This window comes from Macrotis lagotis, chromosome 1 (genome assembly GCF_037893015.1).
Source record: "Macrotis lagotis isolate mMagLag1 chromosome 1, bilby.v1.9.chrom.fasta, whole genome shotgun sequence".
NCBI lineage: Eukaryota > Metazoa > Chordata > Mammalia > Peramelemorphia > Peramelidae > Macrotis > Macrotis lagotis.
In genome coordinates, this window is record NC_133658.1 from 222,458,611 (window position 1) to 222,474,155 (window position 15,545).

Here is a 15,545-nt window from a genome sequence, read left to right on the forward strand (position 1 = left end):
AATCCTACTTCATTAACCCAAAAAAATTAGATGGAAGATTTTCTCTCCTATATAGCTTGTACCCAGAAAAAAATGAGAGAGTGGTGTTGGTTCTCAGGACCCATTTTGTGTTCTGGGGGGCTCATTCCAAAGCCAATTGTATCTTTTCTCAACCATATTCTTCCATACTAGGAAGTGATTTTTTCATAGGTTTGGCAAAACTTAAAGAATTAATGCATTTTTAAGAAGATTATGGACATCAAACAAAGCAATATTTCAGCATAACTTGTCCCTTTCTTCCATTGTAGCTACTTGGGTTATGTGTAATTAGAACATAGTGGAAGTTATGGCCCCAGGGGCAAGTTTTAAAAATAAGTTTTTTAAAAAAAATGTTTGTGTCCTTCAATTTCCTTCCAACAGAAGAATCAAATGGGACAATTGTTGGGCTATTTATAGCAGGTGTTTTAAATACATTTGGGAACAATTGAGGAATAGTTTGTCTGCCAAAGGCACCCATGCTTTGTTTCCTATATCTGGTACCAGGGGTCATGGGATCATAGGGATATATAGCTTCAGGCTGAAAAGGACTTAGAGGTCATCTAGGCTAATGTCTTCATTTTCCAGATGAAGAAACTATATTGCTGAACTGCATTAGTTGATAGATTTCAGTTGATAGAGTTTGTGCACCAAGAGTTCCCCTACAATTTTGGAATCATAGATTTAGATCTCCACCCTCAGCTTCCCCTCTCCCCCCTTCCCCCACCCTACAAAAAACAAAAAAACCCAAACCCTATAGACCTTATAGCCATGACTGATTTTCAAAATGGGCTTTTCCCCCCTTAAACTCATTTTACATACTGATAAATACTTGAGAGGAATGTAAAACTAATGCTCAGCAATTACCTACAAGAAGAATCTAGTCTCCCAAGAAAAATATGCATTCACTTGATTCTTGTAAATCTTATATCTGATGTTGATAGTGATGTTTTGAATTCCTACAAAAGTTGGATTAGAGCAAAATTGTATTTTACAGGCTTAAGAAGTAAAGTGGAAAGACTTATTTTATCTCTGTGTTCTAAGACCCTTTTTGAAAATAGTGTTTCCGATTGTTGACTTTTTTTTTTCTTTTTAGATTTTTCAAGGCAATGGGGTTAAGTGGCTTGCCCAAGGCCACATAGCTAGGTAATCATCAAGTGTCTGACACCGGATTTGAACCCAGGTACTCCTGACTCCAAGGCCAGTGCTCTATCCACTGCGCCACCTAGCCACCCTCAACTGTTAACTTTTAAAAATTGTATGTTTTTGCTGCTAATTTATTTTTGAAACATTTCAGAAATATAATGGCATTCTAAAGAAGATTGTCATTTGCCAAATGCCCACACTGTGCATGGAGTAGCCCTGGTGCTCTGGGATAAAGTGAAATGATATATGTAAAGAACTTTGAAAACCAGCAAATAATTAAAAGTTAAAAAATGGATTGGTTTATTTTTTGTTTATTTTCTTCATTTTCTCAAATATTCTCGCCTTGATCAAGTGGTAGAGATTTCCTCCTAAGTTTGTTTTAATTTTAATTATAATTATGAATATTAATCAATTAATTTAAGGAGTCAATTTGCAAATTTCATTTTATCTGTAATTGTGAAGATGAAAATGATGATATTCATTTATATCAGAGGATATGGATCTGAAAGGAATTTAAAACATCATGTTCATTTTATTTCAAATTTTAAAAATTCTTCCTAAATTTAGTACTCAACAATAAAAACAAATGCTCAGTTTAGTAAACAAACAAAAAAGTTTTCAAATTGTATAACAATGTCCATTAAATTTTATTTTTATTAAAGTTCACACATTAACCATAACAACTTAATATCCAAATCTTCTTTCCTTTCTAGTTATTTTCTGTCTATGCTTTTCATGTTTTCTTACTATTCATAATACATGAAGAATCTATATTTATTTTCCAAGTTTTCTTCTTCTTCTTTTTCTTCTTAATTACATAGTTCTATTCTCTTAATAGGAAAATAGGAACCATTCTGAGTAAATTATAAATTCATGTTACCTGTCTTCAACTGTTCCTTCATTGATGCAAGGTAATCCTTGTCTCACATATCTTAGAAGTTATTCAAGCATTCTTTTTTTTTTTTGTTAAACCTTCCACAATTTCCCTTTCCTCTTTAGCAGAGGTCTTCATTATCTACTTTTGGGATAGTTAGATGACTCAGTAGATAGAGCACTGGGCTTGGAATCAGAAAGACTCCTTAATGAGTTCAAATCTGGCCCCAGATACTTGCTTACTGTGAGAGCCTAGGCAAGTCACTTAAGCTCTGAACTTTTTGAAATGATTGTGCTGAAGGTTTTTGCAATTCATCATGTCCAAAATTGGCTTCATTGTGTTTTTCCACAAAAGCCTATCCCTCTGTGACTCATTGTTTAGGTTTTAATGACAAAATAAGTATAAAAAGCAATTGTTTTCTTTCTGGTCAAAAATTTTGAGCATCTTCTTTCAGATTCAAATTTTTGTGATTTAGAACAAAAAGTCTACTAGAATTATTGGAGAAATATTTGTCTACCCTCTCCTATAATATTAAGGAACTATTATGAGTGCTTGACTGATATTTTCTAAGTGCCTCTGTGCCCCTCTCCTTTCCAGAGCTTAATCCTCTTCTCAAATGTAGGTTCACAAAGATAATAGAAAACACCTCAGACCATCCCCCTACCCCTCTTCCACCTTTTTTGGTTCTTCTTGGTTCTTCTCCTTCCAAGGTGGATACCTGATGTCAATCATGTCCAGGTACGTCACTCTTTGACCTCTCTCCCTGACTCTTCCCTGCCTAGGAGGTGGGTAAGACTCTATAAAAATTTGGCTAACATCCTCCTCCATTCTGGATCCACCAGTCATTTGATTGTTTCCTTTTCTCTCCTCTTCTCCCTTAAGCACTTTAGCCTGTTTTTGTTAATGGATCTAGCCTTTAAGTGGCTCACTATATTGCTGCCTCTCCAGAGAGCTTAACCTGTGAACTGAGGTCACCTGTGAACTTTATGTAGTAACTTATGAACTTTATATAATAATGTGAACTTCATATGAACCTGTGGATTAAAATCCAAGTCTATTGTATCTCTGGGGATCAGATGATCTGTCTATGAGTTTTTCACTTAGGACAAACCCCAAAGATTGATCTTTAATCCTCTTTTCTCTGGGGTCACTCCATTTTCTGATCATTAGAATCATAAGGAAAACAATGAAAAAAACAAGTTGGAATCAGGGGGAATGGTAACACAAATGATATTATAAAGTATCATTGAAACTATTTGATGTTAGTTTAAAAGTGGAAAAGTAGATAAAAAATTAGATAAGGAAAAATCAGAGACAACCAATATCAGTAACCCAGTGATAGATAAACCTAATTTGGAAAATAATCCCTTAATTTGATAAGAACTACTGGAAAATTTAAAAGTAGTGGAAATTAAGTTTGATGACTGATGTTTGTCTTTCATTCTCCAAGAAAACCATGAAATCAGGTTGGTAATGCTATGATATGAAAGTGAGTTTGATTTAAATGTGGGGGAACTATGCAAAATCACCAGCTTTACTTTCTCTTCCAGAGCCATCTGAGTTCAGTTGTCAAATTTGTTTCAGAATGACTGGAAATGATAGTTAAAGGACATGAATACAACTCTTGGCTCTTAAATTAAGACCTTAGTTTCCTTATTTATAAAATAATGATATCTTAGGTGCTGTCCAACCCTAATTCCATGATTTTATGAATGTCAATTTTTTTCTTTCACTATATCATTTTGTAATAATATATTTCAAAATTTGATAATAATATGTTTTTATATAGACACTTGTCAATTTGAGATTTGCAAAACACTTTCTGAAAAACAAACATTTTAGACTAATAAAATCTAATATCTTTTTATTTCTAAGCCTATACCTCTCTGGACTGGGTTCAGTTTAAAAGACTGATCACACAGATGACTCCTATTCTGCATAAAATGGTAAATAAAAATTTACATACTTTGGTCAGGGTTAGGAGCAAAACTAGATAGTTTTGGTTTAAAAAGTTCTCTGGATGACCTAAACTATCTTATTTGTTTATTGAATGATTTGATCTTCACTTCCTATTGTGTGCTTAAACCACCCATTAATTTTTAAAGGTCATTTTGCCCTTTTTTTTATAAGAAGCAGGATTACTTAGTGGGGAATAAGATTGCTGCCATTAAGTCTTTGGTTGCTATATTGTAAAGGAACTATATTTATTATGTTTGGTCTCAGGGAGAAGAATCAGAAGCAATTCATTGATTTGTTTTTTCATTCAGTGAGGATTAATTTAGGTACATACTATGTGACAGGCATGAAATTTGGCATTGGATTTGCAAAGACAAAACTAAACAGACCTAGTCTTCAAGGAGCAGAGAATCTTCTGGAAGACAGGAACAAACTAATAATAACTAACATTTATATATTCTTAAACGGTTGAAAAGAGCTTTTCAAACATCTCATTGTATCCTCACAATACCATTGAAAGGTAGAGGCTAACATTTCCCTCATTTTACAGATTAAGAAACTAAAGCAAACAGTTAAATTATTTAACCAGAGTGAGCATAGCCAGTAAATGTCTGAAGTAGGATCTGAACTCATCTTGCTGATTCCAACGCTCTTGCCTTCTTACAAGGAGACATTTTCCTGACAATGAAAGTTGCTGAAACTGGATTGGGCTACCTTGGAGGGTCTTGGTTAGGGACTTCAAGCATAGGCTGAATGATCACTTGGTGAATAAATTGTAGAGGGGATTTTTGCTAAGATATAGTTTCCACCAAATGATGGTTGATGTTTCTTTCATCTCTGAACTTCTGAGATTGTGTTTATTCCTTAGATATAGCTCCCACTTCCCTGTCATTGAAAATAAATTCATACCATAGACTGAATTTAAGAAAGTTGTTTTTTGAATGAGATGGTATTGAGATGGTAATGAGATGGTAACCTTTGTTAGTAGGAGACTGAGCCTAGAGATGGCAAGTTGTCTTCTATTATTGCACCTCAGAGGGCAGTAGTGCATCCTTAAAGTATATTATAGAAGAAGAAATGCAAAGGGCAATTGAAATCTGTTTTCATTCTCATCAATGGGTGGCATTATGTCACTTCATCTGACCTTGCTTTTATCTCTCCCACCCATCCAAAACACACACACACACACAGTGCCACTAATTTTCAGATCATTTCCTGGCAATATTCTCCTTTGTTCTTGAGAAACCCTAACTTTTATAACCTTCAGGATCCCTTCCCCTCTGGTTTTCTCTTGCAAAGGAAGTGAAGCATATTTTCAGCCTAGATTCATGACTCTGTCTTTATTACACTTCTTTGGATTTGTAGGGTTGGTGACCCTTTTATATTTTTTCACTTCTAAAAGAGCTTCCTTGTACAAACATAAAGAGAAAAATGAATCAAAAGTAAAATTGACCTTAAATTCTTATGGATGATAGATGTAGAGCTGGAAGGGCCCTCAAGCATCATGTGATCCAAATTTATCATTTTACACATTAGGAAACTGAGGTCTAAAGAGCTAAAATGATTTGTACAAAATAACACAGGTACTAAGTGACAAGCAAGAATTGGAGTCTGGCAAAGGGAGAAAACTGACTTGGAAGCTGTTCTCTGAGGACCAACCCTGGTAGCGGGTCCAGTGGATAGAGCACTGACTCTGGAGTCAGGAGAACCAGAGTTCCAATCCAACCTCAGTCATTTATCATTAGCTGGGTGACCTTGGACCTTAATCACTTAACTGATTGCCTGGCATCCAGTATCATCTCCAGTCATCCTGATTCATATTTGCCTATTGGATCTAGTTGACTAGGAGAAAGTGAGACTGGTGTCAGCACAACACCCCCTCACTCAAATCCAATTCACATGCTTGTCATGGTATCACCTGCCTGATGTTAAGGGTCTTCTTCAGAAATGAAGGACTGAAAGCTAGTGCTCTTTCCTCTTCATTGGGTTGGGTTCTGGGACTGGATGCCTGCAGGCAACTCTACTCCATCCCAGGAAATCTCCATGCAAACTGGAAAGTTGTGAAATGAATTAATTAAATCACTTTAGGCTGATTTTCCTAATTTGGGGTGGTGAGGGAGGAGAATAAGAAAGTATTTCTGCTTTTATCTAGGGTGGGAATTTGCATTTTGACTGCCTTTTTTGATAAAAGTCCCCAGTATGTCCAGTTAAAGTGAGTGCAGTCATCTTCATGCATTGGCCCCCACCTCCAAATATCAAATTTTGAGCCATTCTACTTGGCACCTACTCAATCAACTTTCCATTTTCAGTGGCCCTGCCCTACATTATGACTTATCAGCTGTTTGGTGCTTGTCACTAAAGAAGCAGGGATTGGTGAGAGGAAAAGGGGGGGAGGGGGTTGAAGAGAAGAAGCAAGCTGTGGAATGCATTCCCCTGTTCTTGTGAAATGCCAAAGCCAATCCCTGTGTTAGCTAAAGATTTTCTAATAAGGAGAATAATGAACTTCAGTTTCTGACCTCCCGGCACAGCAGTTGTATTTATCAGAAGGGGCATGTGACTAGTTAAGACGCACAGCTTGGACTTGAAGGAAACAGCTGTTGGTTCACTTCATGTTTTAGCACTTGGCAGCTGGACAAGAAAGGGTGATGTTTGTGTGGAATACCTCTACAGAAGGACTCTAGTTAAGTAAGTAATTGGAGATTTTGTCTTGGTTTTTCTGCAAGTCATCAAAGGTTTCTTTTTATTTTTTCTTTCTATTTTATGACACTGTTAGATTTGATTTGTCCCTGGTATTAATGTCCACTTGTATTTTTAATAGGTTTCTTGAACCTGTCTTGTCTTTTGAACTAAACCAATTTGTTTCTCTATGCTTTATTTAATTTGATTAATACATTGTTTTTCTAATAGGAGAAATGAATAGGCAATGTTGTTTAAGCCCATTTACAAGAAATAGGATAGTTTCTTGACAAAGGGTAGGGTTGTTTCCCCATGCCCCCTCTACCTCTGATCTATGGGTGGTTGGGTTTAGTTGTAAACTTTGGATCATGCTAGGAAATAATGGATAACTTACTGAGGTGCATGAGTGAAAAGAGCTGACTTTGAAAAAGTTTGTTACTGGGAAAGAGACACTGAAAAATAACCCAGGCAAGTTTAACTTCATTCCTGACTTGAAAAGGTTTCTTCTAAATTCTGGAGTAACAGTCAGTTTGAACAGGCAGAAAAAACAACATACCAGTAGGAAAGAAGAAAACCAAGAGGTCATGGTATTGAAAGACATTCAGTTGAAGACATATTTAGGTTACCATTTGACAGGTGACACCATATGTGCATTCCCTAGTAGATATTTTGTCTTCTTTGAAATAATTCATCTTTGTTTAGCTTGGAACCAGAGGTTTTAAATGCCACAGCACTTCTTCCTTTAGATACTGGGGAAATGATATAGTGAAAGGGGTGTTTTTGTTGTTGGTGTTTTGCTTTTGGTAATACTCAAGATTTTTCTTTCATCTTTGTACTCTAGGACTATTGCATGTAGATTATTATCATATATATATATATATATATATATATATATATATATATATATATATATATATATATACTGGAATACAAGGCATTGAAAGAACTTATCCATCCATCAGACTCTTTTCTGGATAATAGAACATATTTTCAGGGGAGATATAAAGAGCAATTGCCATTCTAGAAACAAGTCATTGGTTATAGGCTCTTTCCCTTTCTAGGATTCTGACCACACATTATGCATGAGAGGAGAGGCAAAGTGGAGGGTAGAGGAAAAGGAAGATCATTGAGGATGACATAGAACCACTTGGAGATAGCTGAGTCCTGAAGCAGAGTGCTGCAGAGTGATAACCACATGCTTTTTGTCTGCTTCCTTGCTTTTATTTATCTACAAAGAGTCAATGTCCGGGAGTAAATTCTTGACTTCCACGCAGGTTTCTTGTGTTTCTGCATTACATGAATGTTTGAGTTCTGAGTAAGGCTGCTCCTGGAATTCATTGCTTTTATTTGCCTGAATATACAGAGGTACTGGGCTCAAATCCTTGCTGTCCTACCAAGTATCTGTATGACTTTGATCAAGTCAATAGTCTATTTTTTAAATTTATAATATGAGGGAACTAAAGGGACTAGATGATCCCTTTAATCCATGATCCCATGATCTCATTTCTAAGAATTTTCAAACAGGTCTGACATCTCATCCTTTTCTCCTACTTGTTAACTATTCTTATCCATAATCATTTACTTCAGAGTATTCCCTCATTTGCTCAATCCACATCTTTTTTCCTTCTTTTTATAATAGTCACACATATTGGGAAGCACTTTTTTATTGCTGTGGTCCACTTATTTTTCAGTTTTGTCTGACTCTTTGTGTCTCCATTTGAGATTTTCCTGGCAAAGATATTGGGGGTGATTTGCCATTCCCTTCTCATTTTACAGATGAGGAAATTGAGGCAAACATGGTTAAGTGACTTGTCCAGGGACGCACAGCTAGTTAAGTATCTGAGGTTGGATTTTAATTCAGTCTTCCTGACTTCAGGTCCAGAACTCTATCCATATGCCGTTCGCCTGCTGGACAAAGCATTTTATACTCATTTAATATAATGCTGTGAGACAGGGATTATGGGGATATCTAACTCTAGATCTGTGAATTTATTTAGAGCTAGAAGGACCTTATGGATGATTCAATTCAATCTACACATTTTCTATATGAGACCCTGAGAATTAAAAGACTTATCCATCATCACAAATAGTAACAGAGCTAGACCTTACCACTTCAAATTCAGAAACAAAATTGCTATTCCCTGCATCCTAAGGAAACAGTCTCAGAGATGTGGGGTCACATAGTTAGTTAACGTCTCAAGGTGGTTTCAAACACAAATCTTTCCAATTCCTGGTCCAGTGTTCTATCTAATGCCTTTAAACATCTTTTGATGTTATGATTGATTGCTTTTGGCATTTCTAGAATGTTCTGTCTTCACTTCTGTCTTTTAGAATCTCTGCCTTGTAAAGATTCAACTAGGATACCACCTTCAGCAAAGGGGTTTTCCTGGGGTTCCCCCTCCCCCAAATGTCAATGCCTCCCCATCTATTTTGTATTTAAATATGCATACACACATACATATACATTTTCTTTCCTATTTTTGTATGTGATTTTTCTTTCCAATTATATGTAAAGATAGTTTTTAGCATTGATTTCTTTCCTATTAAAATAAAAGTTCCTTGAGGGAAGGACTATGTTTACCTTATCCCTAGCACTGAGCATGGATGCTTGATGTTTAAAAAGCCTTTAATAAATATTTGTTAATTGATTGAATGACATTGGGGGGGGAATTCCTAATAAAAATAAGGAAGAAAAGCATAAAGGATTTTTAGAGAAATATTCATTTTTAAAGCAAGAAGGGGATTTAAAGATCATTTAGCTTAATCTCATCTCAACCCACTGAATAACCAGGATTATGAGTAAGGGTGGGGAAAAGAAAATGAATTTAAGTGCCTACTCTGGCCAGGTTCAGTGGTACCAAGGGCAGGACTCTTTGTATTCCTAGTGCTTAGCATGTAGTGCTTAAAAATGTTGACTGACTGATTAGTAAATACTTTACAAATGTTATTGTAGTAGAGGGAGAAAGGTAAAGAAACTTCCATATCTTCACACAATTAATTAATGACATCCACAGCAAGACAGAGACAAGCTGGATTCCTGGTCCTCTGTTTCCTACCATATGTATCTTAGAATGATATTTTATGTAGGCACATGTAATTTATTATCATTGTTATTTTTGCAACTCTTCTGAAATTTTCTACCCTAGGTAGGCAACTTAGAGTAGGGAGAGTAACTGTGATGAATAGGAGAATCCCTTAGGATAATGGGTTCATTGATTTGTAAATGGAAATACTTCACAGGTAATTTTTATAGATGAGGAAACTGAGTCCAAGCCTATCACTTAAGGTTATAAAGTACAATTAGTACAGCTGAAAATTGAGCCCAAGACATCTGAGTTCAAATGCTGAGTTCTTTTTTCTCTGTGGGCAGGATGCCTGGGCAGAGCACTGACAGAATACCACAGAACCTCACACTCTGTTGGACATTTACCAGGGTGATATGGGATGAACATCAAGACAATATTGTGTCCTTTTCCATTGGAAGGAAGAAAGAAAACTAGCATTTATTAAGTACTATGTGTCACCCTCGGAGGACACATTTAAAAGGAAAAGGAAAAGAGGCAGCTAGTTGCTACAGTGGATAGAACACCAACCTTAGAGTCAAGAAGGCCTGAGCTCACATCTAGTCTCAGAAACGTAATAGATGAAAGACCCAATGCAAGTCACTCGACCCAATTGCCACACACACACACACACACACACACACACACACTCATAAAGGAAAGGGACTGTCTCTTTCTTCTTAGAATGAAATTTTATGTAGGTATATGCAATTTATTATCATTATTATTTTTTGAACTTTTCTGACATTTTCTAGATAGGCATCTTAGAGTAGGGAAAGTAATGGGAGGAGAATGAAAGCTAACTTGGGTTCCTTCAGAAAATAGAATCAACGGGAGATCCAGAAAGGTCTTAATGAAGGGTCTTCCAGATTGAGAAAGCTGCTAGGTAGTTTGAAGTCTTAGTCCCTAACGAAATTCCAGTGAGAAGAGTATAGTTCTGAAGTTTAGAAGTCAAAGATGGGGAATAAAGGACACCATGTCAAGGGACAGAAGGACAGCCAATGCAAGATCTCTCTAATAGCTCTCTTCTCATATAAATAATGGAATTGAGCTGATTGATTAGTTTAGATTTCACTTTCACCCCAGGGAATGACAGCAATAGCCATTTTACAAAGCCTTTAATTATCTTTCCCTAAACCACTCCTGTCTTTCTGAACTTCCTTAGTTCAGTTGAGGACATCTTCTCTGATGTCCTCATCTTTGCTGTCCCATGCCTGCAGGGCTCTCTCTTTTCTCTCCTGATTCCTAGAATCTCTAGCTTCTTTCACATCCCAGGTCAAATCACCTTCTCTATGAGGCCTTTCCTCATGACTCCAATTTCTAGTGTTTTGTAAATATCTATTTAGGATCCTCCAATCCAAAAGTCCTGGAATTGGTTAAAGAAAGCATAAATATAGAACTGGAAAGTACATCAAAAGTCCTCAAAAAATACAGTTGAGGAGAATGAGGAGTTTGAGCAAATGACCTGGTATCATACAGGCCTGGTGAATCATATCCAGCACCCTTTCCATTGTACCACATTTATGTATTTATACATTATTTCTCTAGATCAAATATAGGGTCTTTGAGGACATTCTTGTCTTTTTATCCCCAGTATCTAAGAGAGTGCATTGTCTACAGATAGTGGGCTCTGGATAAATGCTTGTTGATTGATTGATTGGGCCAGAAGATCTGAATTCTTGTGACACTTAACCAGCTTATTAGCCATGTGACTATAGTTAGGATACTATCTCATTCAAACTAAGCATCTTCATCTATAAAATCTTTGCATGTTTTAGCATATTGTAGTAAGGATATTGATAGAAGCTGAAGAGTGTCCAGAGAAAGGCAATCAGAATGGGGAAGAGCTTTGAGTTTATATCAGATGGTTAAATAAAATAAGGATTTTTAGCCTGAAGAAGATAAGCCCAGGGGTGATGTGGTAGCTGTCACCAAGAATTTGAAAGGCAGTCACATGAAAAAAGGTTAGACTAGTATTCTTGTTTCCAAAGTTTCCAAAGTGCAAAGCCAGGAGAAACTGGTAGGATATACAAATGGGGAAAATGTGGGTTTAATGTTAGGAATGTATTTACAAAGTATAATTGTAATGTCTCATTATGATGCTATGAATGTAGCCCTGGTTTCTAAAAGGTTATGTCAGCAGAGCCTCAGAAATAGCAGTTATCTGTCATATTAGGCTTTGATTATAGTCCCAGATACATGCTATCAGTTTTTGAAGGACAAACCTAACTAAACATGGAGAGACTTACCACCAAAATTACAAAATGCCACTCTATCATCTGTAGTCCACTCTACATTCTTTCTAAAGTCATTTTTTTCTTATATAATTAAAGTATAAATAAAAATGCATGAGACAAAAAAGTAAGTTATCTCAATCTTTTTTTCATTTTTAAAAATTTATTTACATATTACTAAAATAGCCTTGTTGTAAGAGTGAACATAATCCTCCCCCCACCCAGAAATAAAAAAAACCTCATGAGAAATAAAGTGAGAGAAAGAGGGGAAAAAATGTGCTTCAGTCTGTGTTCTGATAACATCAGCTTTATCTCTAGGGTAGATCACATTCTTTATCATAAGTCCATCAGAGAACTTCCACATTTTTCCACAGGTGCTGTTGCTGCTTATAATTCCCTCCATCCATTCCTCCCCACTATCATTTACTATATTTTCTCTCTTCTTTCACTCTGTCCCTCTTCAAATGTGTGCTTATGGGCAGCCTAGTGGCACAGTGGACAGAGGCCAAGAGGTCCCAAGCCTACATCCCGCCCCAGAGATCCAGCAACCACCCAGCCCCATGGTCCTAGACAGGCCACCCAATCCCACCACCTTGCAAAAAGGAAAAAAGAAAATGTGTCATATCTGACTGCCCTCTCCCATGATTTACCTTCTCCTCTATCACTTACATCCCCCCTCCCTTCCCCCTCCCTCTTTCTTGTCCATACGGATTCATTCAACAGGAACCTCAGAGAAAGCTTGGTTGTCCCTGTCTGAGGACCCATTTATCCTGTGATGGGCTATATTCTTTGACCTTTAGGTTTCAACATTTTAATATGAGGTCAAATAATTTATTTATGAAAAAGTAATAACATAGTTGTAGATATAACTTCCTCTTAACTTTATGCAAAGGGAGGAAAAAAATTCAGGCTGATAAATAGCGTTGTTGATTTGAAAACATTTTCCCACTGATTTTTCTTTCTTTTCCTTTAGTGTCATTAAGCAATAAGTCAATACGTTATAAACAGAAATAAACAAATTTCAAATCATTTGTCTTAACCTTTATCACTATGAATAATGTCAAATTAGATCTCTAAATTGAAAACTTTTGATGAAGAGCTTTGACTAGATTTTTCTAAAAATCCCTTTTACTTTCAAAATTATGACTAATAGTTAACTTTCTTAATTTAAATATTCTTCTTGCTTTCAAAAAACAATTCTAATGTTCTAGTTTATGAATTTTCCCTTATTTGTAATCATAACTGTTAAAAACTTTACTTTATTAAAGATTTTATTTGAGTTTTACAATTTTTCTCCAAATCTTACTTCCCTCCCCCCCCCCCCCCCACAGAAAGCGATCTGTCAGTCTTTATTTTGTTTCCAGGTGTACATTGATCTAAATTGATTGTGATGAGAGAGAAATCACATCCTTAAGGAAAAAACAAAAAGTATAAGAGATTACAAGATCAGACAAAAGATATCTGTTTTTTCCCTAAATTAAAGGGAATAGTCCTTGAACTTTGTCCAAACTCCATGGTTCTTTATCAGGATACAGATGGTATTCTCCATTGCAGACAGCCCCAAAATTGTCCTTGGTTGTTGCACTGATGGAACGGGCAAGTGATGGAACAAGCAAGTCCATCAAGGTTGAACATCACCCCCATGAAAAATTTACTTTAAAAACTTTACTTTAGGGGGCGGCTAGATGGCACAGTAGATAAAGCACTGGCCCTGGAGTCAGGAGTACCTGGGTTCAAATCCAATCTCAGACACTTAATAATTACCTAGCTGTGTGGCCTTGGGCAAACCACTTAACCCCATTTGCCTTGCAAAAACCTAAAAAAAACCCCTTTACTTTAACCCTTACTTTTCTATATGTACTATAGCTATATAGTGAACATATTGTCAATACATGACTTTACTCTTGAGGTATTTCTTTTGACTTAATTCCCAGAATCAGGTGGATCTTGGAACTATATTTGATAGTAATTTTTCTCTGAGAAAAACCTTAAGAAGGAAAGAACAATTGAATACAGAAAATTTTCCAGAATGGGATCCAAACTAAAGCAAGGAATGATAGAATAGACTATCCCCTTCAAGGTGGCAATTTCTAGATAAATGTTACCTGCTAGTGCCAAACTGTCTTGGTCAAGGATCACTGAGCTTTCCATCCTCTAGCTGTAGAGCAGTAGAAAGGAGGCAACAGGAAGAAAGCTAAGAGTAAGGGGTTTCTCTGAGGGAGGAGGTTTTTCTGAAGGAGAAAGTTTTGTCTAATTGAAGAATGGAATTTTTGATTTATTGATCTGTTCAAGGTTCATTTCACTTGACTTTCTAAAAAGAGGACAATACATTTCTTCCTCAAATCCTGTCCCACAATTTTTTCCCATTTCTTTAGGAGACAACCTCAGAGCATTCACGATTGGTTCAGTTCAGCAAAGAGTGAGCCAGAAGGAGGGTACAGTTCAGTTACCGGCAGGTCAGGAGTTGTTAGACTAGAGGGGCAAAGACTTCCCGAGAAGTCTGATGTAGTTTGGGGATTTAGATTCATTTTGGGAGGGTTGGGTTCATGGAGAAGAATTTGAAGAGAAATATTATGAGAGGTGAGGATCCACAGGGTAGCCCAGCAGTTATGACTAAGACCCATGTCATGGAGGGGGGGCCTGTGCCTCATCTACCCCTTCCCCCCACTTCCAAGTTGTTTAATTTTGATTTAAACTTTTTCTGTTTCTCTGTTTTGAGGAAATTCCCTACCTAGCTAGGATTTCAGAAAGAAATACCCTGGGTATCCTGGTAAGGAGGAAGGGGAAGTACCCAGGAAGGAATCTGACCTCTTGAATTAGTCCTGTCTTCTGAAGTGCCAGGGGCTTAGTAGGTCCAGGAGAAGCTTGCCAGGGTTCCTTCCTGCAAGATCAGAGTTAGCCTGAGCATGCTGTCAAAGCTCACTGTTTCCCTGATTGCACGCCTTCAGGCTACTCCTCTCTCAGGTTTTGGTACAAAATGAAAGGTCAAAAGGTGGGGTCAGAAAGTCCAAGGTTTAAGGAAGATAGCAATGGAGGCAAAGGGAATGTAAAGCTGTTTATTGGAGGAATGAACAGCAGACTGGGTCTGAATAGATTCTAGTAGTGGGTAGTGGGGAGAGCATACATTTTATTTGGTTGTTGGGATATAGGAAGCAGGGTGGTATGGTTTCCATAGGAATTGAGAGCCTTTGTTTGGGAATCTCCCTGGAGATTGAGAGTTATTGGGAGTTTCTATGGAGGTTAGGATTTGTTTTTCTTAGGAAATGATGCTCACCTGGGTAAGAGTGAAACCCAGGTCTGGGTTTTCTTAATATTAGAACATTTAGTATATTCAAAATACTATGATCTCATTTGTGCATTTTTAAAACTTAAGATATTCTAATTCAATGTATGACAAACTTTAGATCATTTTGCACAGAGAATGTAGACATTATATTATAATCTTTCATATTTAGAACCTCACACTATAAACCTCCAAAAAAAAAAAAGATCTTCACAAAGCATGGAGGAGGTAAGCATGGTCTCATAGCAGTTGGGGGATGGGATGACAGGATCCTAAATTTCCAAATACCACTTTCCTTT

At 36.6% G+C, this 15,545-nt stretch overlaps 1 protein-coding gene across 1 annotated transcript in view; it reads left to right on the forward strand.

The window, feature by feature from the left end:
• Positions 1-15,545, forward strand: part of RASGRP3 (RAS guanyl releasing protein 3) — a 136,496-nt gene that overhangs the window by 24,291 nt on the left and 96,660 nt on the right. The window lies entirely within an intron of this gene.